This window comes from Acromyrmex echinatior, chromosome 12 (genome assembly GCF_024713525.1).
Source record: "Acromyrmex echinatior isolate Ae372 chromosome 12, ASM2471352v2, whole genome shotgun sequence".
NCBI classification, from domain to species: domain Eukaryota; kingdom Metazoa; phylum Arthropoda; class Insecta; order Hymenoptera; family Formicidae; genus Acromyrmex; species Acromyrmex echinatior.
The window spans coordinates 6,091,521-6,108,281 of record NC_141863.1 but is presented as its reverse complement, the minus strand read 5'-3'; the positions used below and the strand labels follow the sequence as shown (position 1 = coordinate 6,108,281).

The window sequence follows — 16,761 nt, the reverse complement described above, 5'->3', positions numbered from 1 at the left end:
CTATGCAATTTTAAAACGCAAATGTATAAATATTGCCGGCTCATAAACCTTTTTTACAATTTAAATCGCAAACTGTAACAATGCATTTTTCGTGAGATATACAAAGTAATTTAGGATAAGCTGATCGTTAAATATTATTCGTCGTTTAAGCCACGAAGAGCAACATGCTTGCGCAATGTATTAGAAGATAACACAAAATGAGGAAAAAGGAATAAAATAACGTTCTCAAAAAAGAAAAAGGTAAATGCTCGAGAAACTGGGTCGCTGAGAATAAAGTTACGGAATAAAGTCCTCAGTTATATAAGAACGCAAACTTTGCTGGTCGCTAATAATTGTAGAAGGAATTGATAAAGCCAAGAAAAAACTGCGCAACCTACATAAATTTCGTATCGTTGCCAATCGCGAATGTGAGTTATTTCTCTTGTATTTTGCATTTGAAAATACTTATATATATTATAGTACATCAAAATATTCTGCATGAGCAGTTATTCGCGCACATTCGACTAATGTATACGAAATTCATTTCACTCAAATTGTTATTGTCATTAGTCGCACGTTGCAATTATTCAGACAATCTATTAAATCCTATCAATCAAACCGTTTATTTTTATTAAAATAACGTAACTACAATTTTGCACATTTGAATGATATGCTAATGCATTGTATATTACATCGATTGTAAATGAACGAATTTTCGATCAACAAAAATAACTTATTGAGTAAATTGCTTAATTATCCATAATATTATTTCGCAATATATTGATTATTACGTATCGCGAAAAACTCTACAGTCCAGAGTTGTTTTTCCGATCAAGATTTTCAGATCGAGCTGAACATTCTCAAAAGAAGGAATCTTGTTGTTTGCACACAGAAAAAAAAACTATTCTTAGATCAACCATAATATAACTCATATATAAGCAAAAATATTGTAAATATTAAAGATGCTTGCTTTAAAGATATTAGTCTCAATTTGATTAAATTTATTTTGATGCAAGTATTACTTTGCACTCAATTCAAGACTTGCTCAATCAAAAATCTTACATCAATACAAATTCAGTCAAGTCAAGACTAAAATTTTAAAACAATATAGAACAGTCTTTTTTTTCTGCATGTATGACAAAGACATAAGAGATTACGTGAATGTCGTTATAAACACGGAATTTGCAGTTTGCTATGTTGTTCCACATTCGATATTCATTGCGACATGACATCGATGATTGGCGATAAATTTTATCAGCGAGAATTTTTCACGCTAGCTCGTAAACAATTACGATAATCAAACATTACAGTTGAATTTAATTGCCAATATCTCGCCGTTGGATGGAGGTCAGTCTAATTTGCGATCGCATTATTATCGGCAATACAGTAGGCGTACGGTGATTCACTCTCGGACTGATCTATAGGGTCTATTTGCGAGCGGCAAATTGTGTACTCTGTCTGGTATTAGGATTGCGTCCGTACGGCGGTTTAATAACGTGCTCGCCGATCGACCGCATGTCAACTGGACGAGCACTTGTCAATTCCGACGACGAGAGTCATCGATCATGCACGAAACGTAGGGTTAAGTAATCTGCATCGTCAAGCAGACAGCCAAGCTGTAGACGTAATGCCGGCGGCAGGAAGGGTTGTTCTTGTAGTTGCACAGGGTGCTGGTTCACCCTTTGATATGCCGCTGACGTACGCTTAGAGAAAATGAACTGACATGTATATAGATTTGAAGAGCTAAGTGCCTAAATCTGGATATCTCCAGGTTTGTTCGCGTTGCTTACACTCCTTGCACTCGATATCACGATATCTTCACTTTCTCTCTTTTCAATATAGGAGAATTGTTTATTTCACCTTAAGTGCAAAAAATTTTGAGAAATTTTAAATAACGCGAATAGGCATAATCTTGATATTAATTCTGGAATTCTAAATGTCGCGGTTTTAATTAAAGAGCATTTTTTAAAATAAATCTACGTCCTTTCATTCACACTGTAAGAAATAATAATTTCTGTTGGAAGTTTTTATCCAACAAAAATGTGCTATAAATTTAATTATATTGCAAAATTACAATAACATTTTGTGGTAAAGTATATGCAAATCTCTAATACGCATCAGTTTTGTAAATTCACAACTATCTATTATAAATTTACAAATATTGTGAAATCACAGTAAACTGTTACATGGTTTGTACATTTACTGAACATTTTTATTGTAAGGATATTATTGTAAATTCACAAAAAACCGTTTCTAGTAGTGTTTGAATAAGACGTTAGAAATTTTACATTGAGCATTTATAATTAAATAAATATTGATTCACGAAGATATTCTCTATTCTTTCCTACAAATTTCCATAATGAAATTACGATTATTATTAGGGATCTAGAAGGTAAAAATGTGAAAAACCGAAGAAAGGATGTCTTTTTGTGTGACTCACATCCGTATAAAAGTCAGGAATTTGAAATAGATTGGGCATAGAGGGAGCAGAGGAGAGATCCGAGGACAAGTTCAGAGATCGTGCGAGATTAGATACATCTTCGGGGAAAACGTCGACTGAATGGCAATGTCACGATGCAAACGCGAATGGAGGCCACCTCTGTAAGAGGACCACCTAATCTACATTTACATGACTTTCGACGTATCACGTGAGAATGGAACGAATCTCCCAACGAAGCCTCGAAGGTGCAATTTCTCTTTTGTCGGCGAGAAAGCCAACGAAAGAAGGCCTCGAGCGAGCTTACGACAATGCCGTCCTAAGTCGATTCCGAAGAGGTTCGAAAGGAGCGCCGAGTGGCGACCGAAAAGCCATTGTCGTGCGTGCAAACAACGAAATCCTTCCTTCGAGGATATGCAGCTCAGTCTGAAAGCTCGACCAGGAAGATACTCCCGAAATGTGAAATCGTTCGCCGCTGTCGTTTATATAAAAAAAAAATACGAAGCTCTATATTAAGTAATAACGTAATAAACAGAAAATATTTAGGAAAAAGTTTATCGCACATCGAATAATTTAAGGAAAAAAAAATTCTGTATGCAGTGAAAAAAATTTATAATTATTTATGCTTCAATTTTTTCGAATTCAATAATATAGATAAGAAAAAGAATCTCATTTTCGGTAAGTGAGAGAATTTTCAAGGAGATGTGTATAAACAATTATAAGTAGAAATTAAACACATATTAGAATACATATTAGAATAAATTAAATAAAAGAAAAAAGTTTCTATTTTCGGTAGAAGCGGATTTTTGTTTTCGCGAATACGTTTGTCAATTCTATTAAATGCGCGTCTATTTATCGAATTTGAAACGCAAACTGAAGCTGAAATATATTAATATCTCAATTACATTAATTTAGTAATAAAACTAATAAGTTCCTTAATATCATCTCGAATCTGCTTTAAATGAAAATAGGATTCTTTCTTTTACTTGATTTATTCTTATTAATTTAATTCTAATCTACTTTTAATTGTCAATAACGTGCTGAAAAACTTTTTTTTTTCTAAACAACAAGCACCTCGTAATTTTACGTTAATGAGAATAAGTGTGAATAATAGTTAGATATAAATTAGATATTTCTACATATAGTTCGCGAAATCATGCAAAAGCTCGAATGTACGTGAGATGATAGGCAATACACATTACATCGATAGCTGGAAGAGGTGCTCGTATTTTCGTATTATATTTTCCATAAAATTTGTCTCGACTACGTATATATTCCCGACGTAAAATTGCACTCCCGTCGTTATAAATTGCATACAACGCGTGTAAGGCTTTTATATCTCGGATGCGGTTGCCGAATGTACGCATTTTATGACATATAGAAAACTCGTGTAAAGTCCTTTCCGACAGAAATACCATCGCGTTATTTACTTCCTTTAATATGAAGAAAATTTTTATTAAAAAAAAAAGAACGTCTTAGCAAAAATGTACAAAACATTTAATAAAATATTATTTAAATGCAATACCACAATTTTGCAGTATTTGCGGAAAACCAATTAACATATTTGAGAATTGAAAGAAATTACATTTTATCTGTTTCAATAAATCATTTTTCGCTTCTAATCTAATTCGGTAATAAAAATTCATTATGCCTTTTCATTTGCAAATAGAAACAAATTTAACTTAAGATTTTTTATAAAAATATTTTATATTTTACACAATTTTATTTTTATCATGTGTTTTAATTCTGTCGAAAAATATTATTTCCAGTCGAATTTCTTTTATGTAAACTCGAAAACTAACAAGGCTACGTTTCATCGATCCGTGAAACGCAATAAAAATAGCCTCATATTTTTCTCGTGGTTTTATCGTGATTTTTAAAAATGCAGAAACGACGGTAAACAAGACGATCACTCGTATTTCTTTTGTAGTTTCATGATATATGTGAAATCCTTTCAAATCTTGTTCTGTATTTGAATCTTAAATCTCTTTTCAATTTGTTGAAGCACTTTGTACAACAGAAGTCGATAGAAAAAGGAATTATCTTCAAGGAATTATCATTGCAGGAATACAAGGAATATTACAATATTTTTATTAATATTAAATATATTCAAGATAACTTAAAAATATCAATTAAAGAAATCACGTGTGCATCGAGTTATTAAATTGAACGCAAAACGTGGACGCAACTTCGAATCTCTCACAGGTAAAAGTTATTACCGACTCGAAGCTTTTCTTCGTGGGATCACAAATTCCGTCTCTTACCACGACTGTTCGGCGAACTTCGAAAGCGATGAGAGATCCAGATGGCTGGTAGTTTCGCAAACTTCGCTGACCAATTTCTCGCGACCGAGAAGGGCGAGAAGCGACGCAGAAACAGGTTCGGGACATTACGCAATACTATGGTGATGATGCTTTTATAATTAATGATCCCGGAATATTCCGTAAGCCGGAATTATCGCAACGATGCACCGAGTTGATATCGATCTTCGAAGTCTAGAGAACCGTGAAATACTTCTCTTCGCCGAGTCATAATTAATAGATAGTAATCAAATATTATAGTCCACCGCACGGAGGATTGCCCTTCCGCTAAATTATTATGGCGGATGACGCAAACGCGTTATGATTTACAGCTGGACGAGCGTGCTTTATAGATAGCACGATTATGGATAAAATTTCGCACGATCATTATTTAATATTCTTTGTATGCGCGATTTATCGATCGTGTATTTACACCACGCTACCATCTTCGGTCGTTTTGCCTGCGTCGACTATAATTCCTTCGCGTAATGTATTCATAGGATAGAGAACTCATTTAGGATTTTAATAATTGATATACCTATTATTTATTTCAATGAGAATTTTGTTTCAATTTTATATTACTATAAATATTGCCCAAGGTATTTTCACGGATGAGCTCGGGTTATGAATAACACATACGTTGAAAAATCTTTTATATGCAAATGTTGCATTGCATATTATTCGCTAATCGAATATTAATTTCCCTCTTCTATTATTCTATTATTAATCAATTTTAGTCAAATAAAGTTTTTAAATTTATTTTCACATTATTTTATAAGATTCTTTACAGAATTTCAGTCAACTTGACTAGTCGATGCAACAAAGAGAATCCTTCATTGAAATTATAATTAAATTAAGCAAGAAATAAATTAAGCAAGATATTTTTCTTAAATGTCGGAACTTGAGACGTTAAAAAATTTTACATGGAAATTAAGATTTTGTGACATTTGAAAATTTGGATGTCACGAAAATTTCAATTTTTCATATATATTTTATAAGAAATGCAAATTTTATTTGTGCTAAAAGTAAAAAAAATGACCGAAAAATTCACACGCATAAGAAAACAGTCGAAAATGTGTGTTCCATAACTTATTTTTACGTTGCTCTTTCGTACGTGAAAAAGATCAGACGAGGCCACGCCGAAACGTAAAAGTAATTTGTCGGATGAAAGCGCCAAAGTACCAAGCAGGGAACGGGACCTGGAACTTTTATTTCAACTTTTAATCCGTCAAAGCGTTCATCAGGGAAAATTTGCGCGAGGAAAAAAATTAATCTGATAAAATAGCTCGCGAGTGGACACGGTGGACGGCGCGAGGGAGATAGTGCAGCTTAATAACGGAATGAAATACTGCCACTTAAAAGGCCGCCGGGCGAAAATAAATACGGGGAGATAGAACGTACGGGTAATGCGTTTATTATTCCCGGAATGGCGTTTCGCAAAGTTTCCATTACAGTGTAGCATTGTGACGAGACGAGAAACGATGTCGTAATGCGACTACAGTCCTCCCCTCGATCGTCGCGAGTGCAATTTTCTTTAGCACGACAATAAGGAGAGACGTTTTTTAGCGTGATAATTAACCGAAGGGGCTCGTAAATTACGACAAAACAGGCACTCGATAAAAATGTGTAAAGAAGGTCGCGCTCTCATTAAAGCGATGCAAATCGTCATTTGCGAATTTATTAGATCGACGTGGAACGTTGAGGCAAGAAAAATGTTTACAATCACAATATTGCCGCAACCTCCTCAAGTTCTTAGCTATATACGCCGGGCTGCACGAAAAAGTTTGGCTACAACGGCAAGCAAAACAGTTATTAAAGTTACGTTATAATCACTTTGCTAAGCTCTTCGTCTGTTAACTTTGTAGATTTTATGAGCGCTCCCGACTATGTCTGTCGTAAATTTTCAAGTAAAAAGTCTTGCAGTATAAACTTTGAATTTTTACACTTAATCTCTGCAAGACAGCTTTTTTAGTACAATGTGGATAAATTTATATATATATATTAATATACGCAAGAGGCAAAATAATATGAAACACCTGAAAAATACATTATTTATTTTACCATTTGTTTTATTAATAAGAGGTTGATATTCATTATTTGCTTTTAATACACGTTCTATCTTTATTGAAATATAAAATCATCTATAATATATGTGTATTATGTATATATGTATGTATATCGTGTATTGATAATACATTAAATGATGAAAATTTCAATTATAATCATCATCGTGCAATCATGAATTCAGCCTTTACTCAACTGCGATTGTTCATTGCGTATCAATTCATTAACCACGAAACACCGCTCTCCACTTATCGCTATTAACATCAGCCATAAATATGCCTGTTGTGACATAAGTAGCCTTCGAGATCTTAATCAAATGAATCGGGAATTACGGTAGAGTAAATTAATAACACAGCAACACCAACATCGTCTCATGCCGTGCCCGATTGGCCCAACAAGCTTAACAGCCCGCCATTCATCTCGCGAGATCGATCGCAAACCCTTGCACGAACCCGAAGCTTATCGGAGAGCAGCGGGATGTCGGAGTCCCCGTTGCCAGAGATCCCTCACATTGGGCTCCACACAACGCACACAATACAGGTAACCGGAAGCGGGATAGATGAACGCGCGAGTCCGCGCCAGCTACGCTTTCTGGCTTTCTCGCAGACCGTGCCATGCCCTGGAAAGCTTTCGAAAGAGGCTTTCCTGGTTTATCATAATTGCATCTCGCGGCATCCAAGCCCGCGCTTTCCTAACGAGCACGCAGACAGCGTAGCTCGTGAAATTAGTATCCGGGTTAGTTTATGCTAGACACCGTCAACGTCATGAATTATGGATGCATCGGCCAGCCTGCGTTTTGCTGTGTGCATGTTTTTTCGCGCTTTTTCGTGCGAAAGCGCGTCGTCGCTTTCCAGATTTTTTTCACTCGACGTTGCATTTACGGACGCGGAAATAAGAAGTTATTTCAAGCGCGAAAGGCATTAGCGTGGTATAATATCTATGATCACAGGCGATAAAAAGTAGGAATATCTTTATTGAGAAAAAAAGTATATTCTTAATCTACATCGCTTTCAATTAACAAATGCATATATTTGTAATTATACTTATAATCATAATATGTCGCGTAATTACGCGACATTTCAGATAATTACAAGATATTCCATTTAACTTTAATGATATGGCGTCTTTCGTTAAATCAACATAGAAATTGGGGCAAGATTGCGCTTCTTTGAGTCTTATTCACTGTCAATTCTTATGTTTAAAACTGTTTTAGTACAATTTTAATTTTACAATCTTAAAATGTTATAAGCCAATCGTAAAACCGTACCATTTTAAGATATTACTTGAAATGGTCTTGAAATAAGAATGAACTGTGAATACCGGCCTTTGTCTGACCTATACGTATGTTTGCTTCCCTAGCTGTCTCTTTATTACGCTACGCTGCGCCAAACAGTCTGTTTTCCTTCATTATCGGTGCTAAAAATCTGCACCAGCAGCGTCATAGAATTCGAAACTCCGGAAACTCATTCCTTATGCAGTCACTAATTAAATTTCGGCCATCGGGTTAATCTCAGATCGTGTACTTTGAAACACATTTGCATTTTCATTTTTTTCAATAACCTCGCACGCGATTAATTTCATTCGGAAAAGTCTGATAGAAACGAATAGAATAGACAAATGTAAGTTAAATCGTATGAATATAATTATCTTTTTTCTGCCATGTTCTTTTGAGAATTATTCTAAGATATTTGGACCACAGAGAGATTCTAAGAAATTAAAATAAAGAAATTTGGAAAAGAATGATTTTATTAAAGTATCTAAAAATTTAAATAGACGGATTTGAAAATAATTTTATTGGACTAACAAAATAATTATGTAAGACGCTCAAATTGGTTGCTGAAATATTCAAAATTTTTTTGCAGTAAGTATTACTCATTATATTTGAGTTTTTCTTACATAATTATTTCGATGATTGAATAAAATTATTTTCAGATTTATATCTACCTAAATTTTTAGGTAATTTTTTTTTTCTACGCATGTTTGACTCAAACAGCGAATTTATATAAAAAAATCCAGCCAATAGTTTCCGATCGTGTGCAAACTTTTATCGATTGTTAGACTGTAGGTTTCGCAGATTCTTCATAAATTAAATTGAACAACAATATTGTGACAAGCCATACGATATATATAGCAATCAGTTAACTATAGTTCCACTACGTGGAACTGCATCTCGTACAGAAATTTAGCACGACAATGGCGGGATTAGTTCCAGCAGATCGTAGGACTTCCATTGTTCAGATTCAGTCGAACCCATCTCCGTCAGTACATTCCGGATTGTCCTGACAGTCAGACGATCCATCAGCTAATCAGTTCGCTTGGTGTGTTTCTTGGAGTGTACCGTTTTACATGCGGGTCGGTGTCTATGCGGGTGAGGTCACCTTTATTCGTAAGTGCTAGTTTGTCATTACGTTAACTTTTCAGAAAGTTATCTAATGAGAAATTCATTTGGATAATTAATCTTATTTAATATTAATTTCTCTCAAGTATTCCAAGATTATACTCGCATACTATATACAATATCAGGCATTAAAAACAAGAAGAGAATAAGATTGAATTTTCTGTAAACGTTTACAAATTAATGATTGCTTCTGCAGCAGTGAAACATTCGACGTAAAGAACTCTTTTGTGATTTTCATTATTAAACTTTCTTGTAATTAAGTTTGAAATATTTCTGTTAGGATAAGTTCGTTACGAAAATTAATTAAAGAGTTTTATTATATTCATTTATATACATTTGAAATTTGATTCTTTTCAATTTACTCAGTTCTAACTTTATTAGTATCGATATTGATTTTAAGTTTTAAATAATTGGCATCAATCAAATTTTTATTGAGAAAGTTTGCATTGAAGAGAACATAAAAATACCGACTTTTTTAAAGACATTCTATTATTAGTTTGTTCGATATAGGCGACGTGACGTAAAGCTTGACTGTACAGAAAATAAAAATACTTTTTGAAATTGATTCCCGAAAAGACGTACGTCTCCCTAATATTCTTAATAAAATTGTTTACATAAATTTAATTTATAATTTGGGCCTCAAGCCGAGAAACAGAATTTAGGCAGACGCTGCAAAAGTTAGGCGAGCATTTTCATATCTCTGCGTAATGCGGAATGTGTCACGAAAATATGGAGATTTATATACATAGCATAAAGTACACGTATTTCTCGAGAATTTGTCCTGAATGTGATTGCTGTGGATCTAATTTTTCTCTCGTGGAACATGATTTTCTTATAAATGATAAGAAAAGTTTGATATTTTCTGTAGAAAAACTGCAGAACAAAGTCTTATATATTATATATAAGCAAATTATTTTTATTAAAAATTAATGTATTTATTAGCAACAATAAAAATGTTTAATATAAAATTTAGTAAAATTAAAATATTGAAATGTAAGTTAATGATACATTCGTGTTTGAAATAAAAAAAATAATCAAAGGCCTTACGGCGTTTGGGAAACTTTGCATTTCATGAATTTACTTCTCAAGGGAGGTTTTAAATCGAGTTTAAATTTTATGTCTTCTAATTGTACGTTCTGCAGAGATTCTTCTTCCTTAATTATATCACGGAATTGTTCCAGCGCGCTCGTTAGTACATCGAAGTTCTCAGCGACAGAGTTGTCTGTCGCCGTGACTTTCGCTATCGAGCAGCTTGACGGTACAACTTCCGGAAACGACGCTTCTTTCATACCCTCATATTTCATTGGCGCTCTCCAGACCAACATCGTCGCCTACTTCCGGTAACTACGGCCGACCGTACCGGGCCATATTTTAAGCAAAACTTAATATAGTCGATTTATTGTCATCTCGAAAGATCGTTTATGCGAATTTGCAGCTCGTGCTCAGCGTACGATTTGCATTCTATCTCTGGACCAATAAAAATCACGTTCGCGTTGAATTATGAAGCAGAGATAGATATTTATGTGAATTAGAATTTTTAGTCTTCTGATAGGATGGAGCACACAAATCGTAAAATTAATTTTAAAATATTATTCATTTATTTACATATTTGATAATAAGTATAATGCAATTAATATTACAATAGAGAATGAAGATCAATTAAAATTGAAAACCATTTATTATTGATTTTTACTTATGTTACTGACTATTTCTCAGCTAATTTTCATCTCGATTCAATTAACTCCTCATTTTTTCTTAGTTTTAGAAGAATAGAAAAGGTTGAAGAGTAAATTAAATTAAGATTATAGTTAATCTACATTGATAGAAACGGGCATAAATGAAGTTTAAAACGTCTCGTTTATTTTTATGGCTTTTATAAGTGAATAAAATAAGTTAAATTAGTCATCCAATTTGGCTCGTTTTTATAGATTGATTTTATTTTATTTCTTAAGTAAGCAATTGTAGTTCATGTTGCAAAATAAGCGTGCCTTATTTGTCGAAATACATTTTGAAAATTTTGATAACGAATTTAAGTAACAGAATTTCGCACATGATATTTTATTTTACAACGCATTGTTATATTTCTCGGAAGCTTTTGTTTGAAATGTCCCGTTTATTTTGATGGCTTTTATAAGTGAATAAAATATATTTTATTAGTCATATTTAATTTATCTCGTTTATAGATTGACTTTATTTTATTTCTTAAGTAAGCAATTGTAGTTTATGTTGCAATATGCAAAACAGGCGTGCATTATTTCAATTTGTCGAAATACATTTGTCGAAATACATTTTGAAAATTTCGATAAAGAATTTAAGTAACAGAATCTTGATTGTACGTGATATTTCAACGCATTGTTATATTTCTCGGAAGCTTTTGTTTAAATGGTGTTGACTCACGCGCTCGACAATTATGGTTCCTACACACAGAATGTGGCAACGCGGCGAAAGTTGTCTTGCTCGGAAATAATAGATATATAATTTCCAACAAAAGTTGGATTAAGTTCAACGGCGGAAGTAGTATTATATCATTTTTAGAAGTTTTGTAAGGTGAAGGCGACTTAATTAAGAACATAAAATTATTGGCTAGTGTGATTTCCACCGCGCGGCAAATGTTGTCGCGTTCTGTGTGCAGGAACCATTACGTTCTCGCCATAACAATACAAGGTCAACGCGTCTCGAGCCATTTCCGTAACAGCGCTCGAATGGGCATGACGTAGTACGTCGATCACTCTGTGTTTGTGCTACGATTTCGCTGCGTTATTTCTCAAAACGCAATCGTTCCTTTCGAACAATTAATGAAGCCCTAGACAAAATGTAAGGTAACGGCGACAAGAACAGCGATAGGAATAGCATAGAAATAAGCGGTATATAATTCGTCGCCTCCCATTGCACAATGCCGTGAAAGAAATAAAAATGCCAACCAATCTGATTTCGTATATAGATCGTAATATTCTTCCATTTGTTTCAAGATTATAGCACATATAAACAGAATGAAAAATCTGATTGGTAGGTTATAAGACGATAGACACAAAATTGGAAATTTATCGCTATTGCCTTATTCTATGTTCCTGTGCATTTCCGTATTTTATTTCTTTTTTTATCATGTTCCTATCGTTAACATTAATCGCTATTTCTATCACTATCGCTGTTGCCTCGCATTGTGTTTAGAGCCTATTCTGTGCGATTAATAATGTGAGATAAAATGTGCTGTTCACTAAAATAGATACTAAAATTTATCTACTCGAAGTACGAGCTGGAAAACAAAGACAGAATAACTTAAAATATAATAAATTTAAGATTTACTAATTATCATTTCACATATTTGCAAGCGACGATTATTTTCCGCATAATGCTCATATTCGAATATCGTGATTTGAGATTTGCATCAATTAGAATGTAATTCGGTTATATTGTTTCCAGATTGAGAACATGAAACAAAGTACAAATCATCGAACAGTGAGAATCGCTTAAGCAATGAGAAATACATCGACCGATGCGAATCGGCTTCAAGTCGAGTGGCATCACGAACCATCGAATATGGTCGTGATTAATCGCGTAGGGTAAATTCAGTATCCACTCGTAGACGATTATAACCCTCTGCAATTTATGGTTTATCTGTTCCATTAATTTACGAGACGTTGCGGATATCAAACGAGTTCTAATTTCGCGATTGTATTAAGCCTGATCATAAGACACAGAACGCGAGTCACAAGCTTGTTGCATTACTGGATCTGCAATAGATTTTTAAATCTTAAGCTATAAGAAATGGACGAATCATAATTAATTATTCTTCTCGTATTTGACCGTGGTTGGTCAATTTCTTATAGCTTAAGGCTTAAAACAATTATTGTAGATCCAGATTTAGTCGATCCGATGCGTCAATTTTAACCCTCACCGTAAACGGGCGTCATTTGTGTGTGTGTGTGTGTGTGTGTGTGTGTGTGTGTGTGTGTGTAATATAATATAATTACGAATAATACAAATAAGGAAAGGAAACAAATTGATAAGTAGAAATTTTTATTATTTTAAATGTACATACATAACTATTGTACTATGGCATGAGTCGCCATAGTTTTACTATTATAAACTTTTTTCGGCAATTTGACTTTGGAATTATTCGAACTCGAAAATTAATGAAACGCATCATTATTTTACATTTGATGTTGTGGCAATTTTTCAATGTATCGCATTTAATGCACTGCACTTTTTCTTTTCTTCAAACAATTGATTAAATCATATTTTTCTCTCTGAAAATTTGTTTTCAGATATGAAAAACATTGCCTGATAACAATTTCCATCTTATAAAAATATTCAAATACTTCGTTGTTAAGAAAAAAAAGTGTATCATGTCTAAAATGTATTGCTTTACATGACAGATATAACGAAATCGACAACTATCGATAGAATCGATTTATCGATTTATCGCCGCCATTTTGAGCAGATGGCCAGTCTCTAGTGAAGGTCTCTAAGAAAACTGCGCAGAGACGACGCGGAAACAAAAGTAGGCGTGGTTTGATCAAACTGAACACATTATGTAATCCTTCCACTATGATCGGAAGTGTCGCAATGTGTAAAGTATCGCGCGATTATAGTTAATCTGTTATCGCGAGTGTTGTGTGAGTGTGGATCCTGACAACCTGCGAGAAGGAGGAGGCCTAGGAGCAATGGCGGAGCAATGGCGGGGTGAGTAAATTATTTTTCATTAATAATTGTTGAGTTTAGCCTCCTCACTTCCAATGTTGATAGAATTAGGCTCATTCAATGCATTTTTGCACAAAATGAACGAGTTTGGCAATGAAAAGTATCGCTCTGCTCAGCGGATCAAAGTATTAATTGTTAAAATTGACTATTCAGATTAGAAAATTTTTCATAGCGATGACATAAAGAGACACGTACGTGTGATTAAAATAAATATTTTCTGTTCCAAAATTACAAATTCTCTGCTTTAAAAGCAAATTCTCTACTTTAAAGATATAAATTATATTTAAAAAAAATAATTTAATTTGTGTTTTTAAAGCAGAAAATTTGTATTTTTAAAGAGAATTTATGGTTTTAAAGCAGAGATTTTGTTTTTAAAATAGAGAATTTGTATAACCCTCTATATGTCTCATCGTTGTGACAGATTTCCTTACCTGAACATCCGTAACTTTAATAATTAATATCTCGGTTCGCAAGGCAGAGCGATAATTTATTTTGCCAGATTCGTTCATTTCGTGCAAAAACGCGTCAAATGAACCTAATTTTATCAACATCGAAGGTGAGGAGATTAGACTGAACAATTGCCATAATTAATTATTTATGGAATCATAACTTTTTGATAATTGTATTATTACTTTATTAATATTTAACCTTTATGTAGATAAGTGTTCAGAGCACCCTAAATAAATTTAATTTTTATAGTTACATTTTTAATATATTTTTTAACAATATATATAAAGTTAAATTTACATTATTTATGTTTTTTATAAGACAGAGAAGTGTAAAAATAATTAATTTTAAGACTTCTGGACAATTCTTTTTATTTTTCTTTCTCAGAACAAGGTTTTTAAGATAACTATGCGAAGAGTGCTGTATACCTACCTATTTAAAGGTTAAATAGTCTCATTTGAAACGAAATACGAATAAGAAATTAAAGCACTTTTTGATATATTTGTTATTTCAAAAATAAAAATGTCTGGTTGAAAATGGACGAAACAGAAGATTTTGAATATATCATTCAGAATTCTGAGTATCTTAACTAGAATCAGTGGATTTAACCACATTTCAACTAGAATTCCAATTAATTCAACCAGACATTTTTTTTAGTAGACACTTTTAAATACTTTTGTGGCTAAGTACATTTTAGATATTTTTGTATTTTTTATCCTACAAATCTCTCTCTACGTTATAACTCCGCTATGCATTGCATCTGTGAGTGACAAATAATATTTTATTTTAATTGAAATCATAAATCTATGAGAAATGTAGATATCAGATATATATAAAATATAGAGATGTAGGTATCAGTATGTTAAAAACATATATATAAATCAATCTCATAGATCCATTTCCAGAGAGATGGGCTAAAATAGATTATTTATAATATTTAACTCTGGACTATGCATATTTTTCATAACATCTGTGCAAAGTTATTAACAATAAAATAGAGATCAGTAAATATATTATTTAACACACTATCTTATTATGCGAAATTGTACTTATTATTTTAATTACGGAATGCATAAATTGCTTGTAATATATAGGCAAATATATATAAACCCAAATATAAAAATAGAATAAACGTGATAGAAAGTAAAGATGATAATAGAAAGCTTTTTATAAAAAAGACGTAAAGCTAGTAAAGATACTATCTTCTCTTATATTTTTTGACAATCATTCTATGCAAAAGACAAAAAAGTAAGCTATGTACAATTAAAAATCTTTTGAATATAAACTTTCATGTTTTTCTCATAGAATATAGATAACGGAAATTTAATAATTTAATAAGATATTTATTGAATTTATATACAACAAAAAATAATTTCTTATAAATATAAAGAATAAAGAAAAATTTTTTTAAATATTCAATTAGTTAATTAAACACGGTATTTATTCCTCTTTTCCATTTTGAAATATTTTTTTAAATATAAAACTAAGTCTGCTTTTAATCCCTCTATATTTCAGAATTAATATTATAAACTAACATAATATCAAAGATATTTTTTATATGCATATATCACACATGCGAATGAAAAGAGGATATTTTACAGTCTCATAGAGACTGCATATCTTGATTAATTTAATAAATGTGTTAATGATTATGAATCCTACTTTTTTTAAGGTCAATATTTTTATTTTAACTTTTTATATTCTTTATTTATGTTTATTAATAATTTAAACTTATATAAAATGAAATGAGAACCAATAAATGATTTGTCGCGGAAAAAAATAATTTTTTACGTATATTATTTCTACATCGATAAATATTAATTGATCAAATTTTCAACATTAATTAATTTTTAGGTCATTAAAATATCGTATTATATCACTGTGGGAAATTCTGTGTGTCAGTATTTCATAGAATGCGCGAATACGAATATATTTGAATACGAATATATTTCTATATATGTATAATAACAACACTTAAGATTTATTACAACTAAAAGTTGTATTTTTATGTTTATATTGAATTGCATAACAATATTTATTACATTGTCAAAAATTCTATAATAATTAATAACAACAACAAAATTAATAACTAATATGGCATTTATTGTTTATATGATAAATATTGATATAACTCACACGGCATTTTGCACAAAAGACTATCGATTTTCGATTCAATTTGTTGCGAAATGTCCAATTAGTAATGATTACATTAGTTTATAAAATAATGTTTTTTTTTTAATTACTTGAATCTGCAGGCAAAATATTTCTTATAGATTTTTGAATACTAAAAACGATACCATAAAGTCAAATTTCATATTAGATTTTTATAACAATTTAAGTTACAAGTGTAACATATCAAGAATTTTTTTGCAATATTCAACTTTTTAATTAAAAAAAGTTTAACCAAATCATTTTGAAATTTGTCTCGAAATTCT

General features: G+C 32.0%; 2 protein-coding genes across 3 annotated transcripts in view; one reads left to right on the top strand and one right to left on the bottom strand.

Annotated features, from left to right (window-relative positions):
* Positions 1-16,761, bottom strand: part of LOC105149537 (lost and found) — a 222,557-nt gene that overhangs the window by 42,252 nt on the left and 163,544 nt on the right. The gene's annotated exons all lie outside the window — the stretch shown is intronic.
* Positions 13,727-16,761, top strand: part of LOC105149533 (hypothetical protein) — a 183,232-nt gene continuing 180,197 nt past the window's right edge. The window contains exon 1 of the mRNA XM_087412019.1: positions 13,727-13,861. The gene's annotated coding sequence lies outside the window, so the exon portion shown is untranslated. The remainder of the gene's footprint in view (positions 13,862-16,761) is intronic.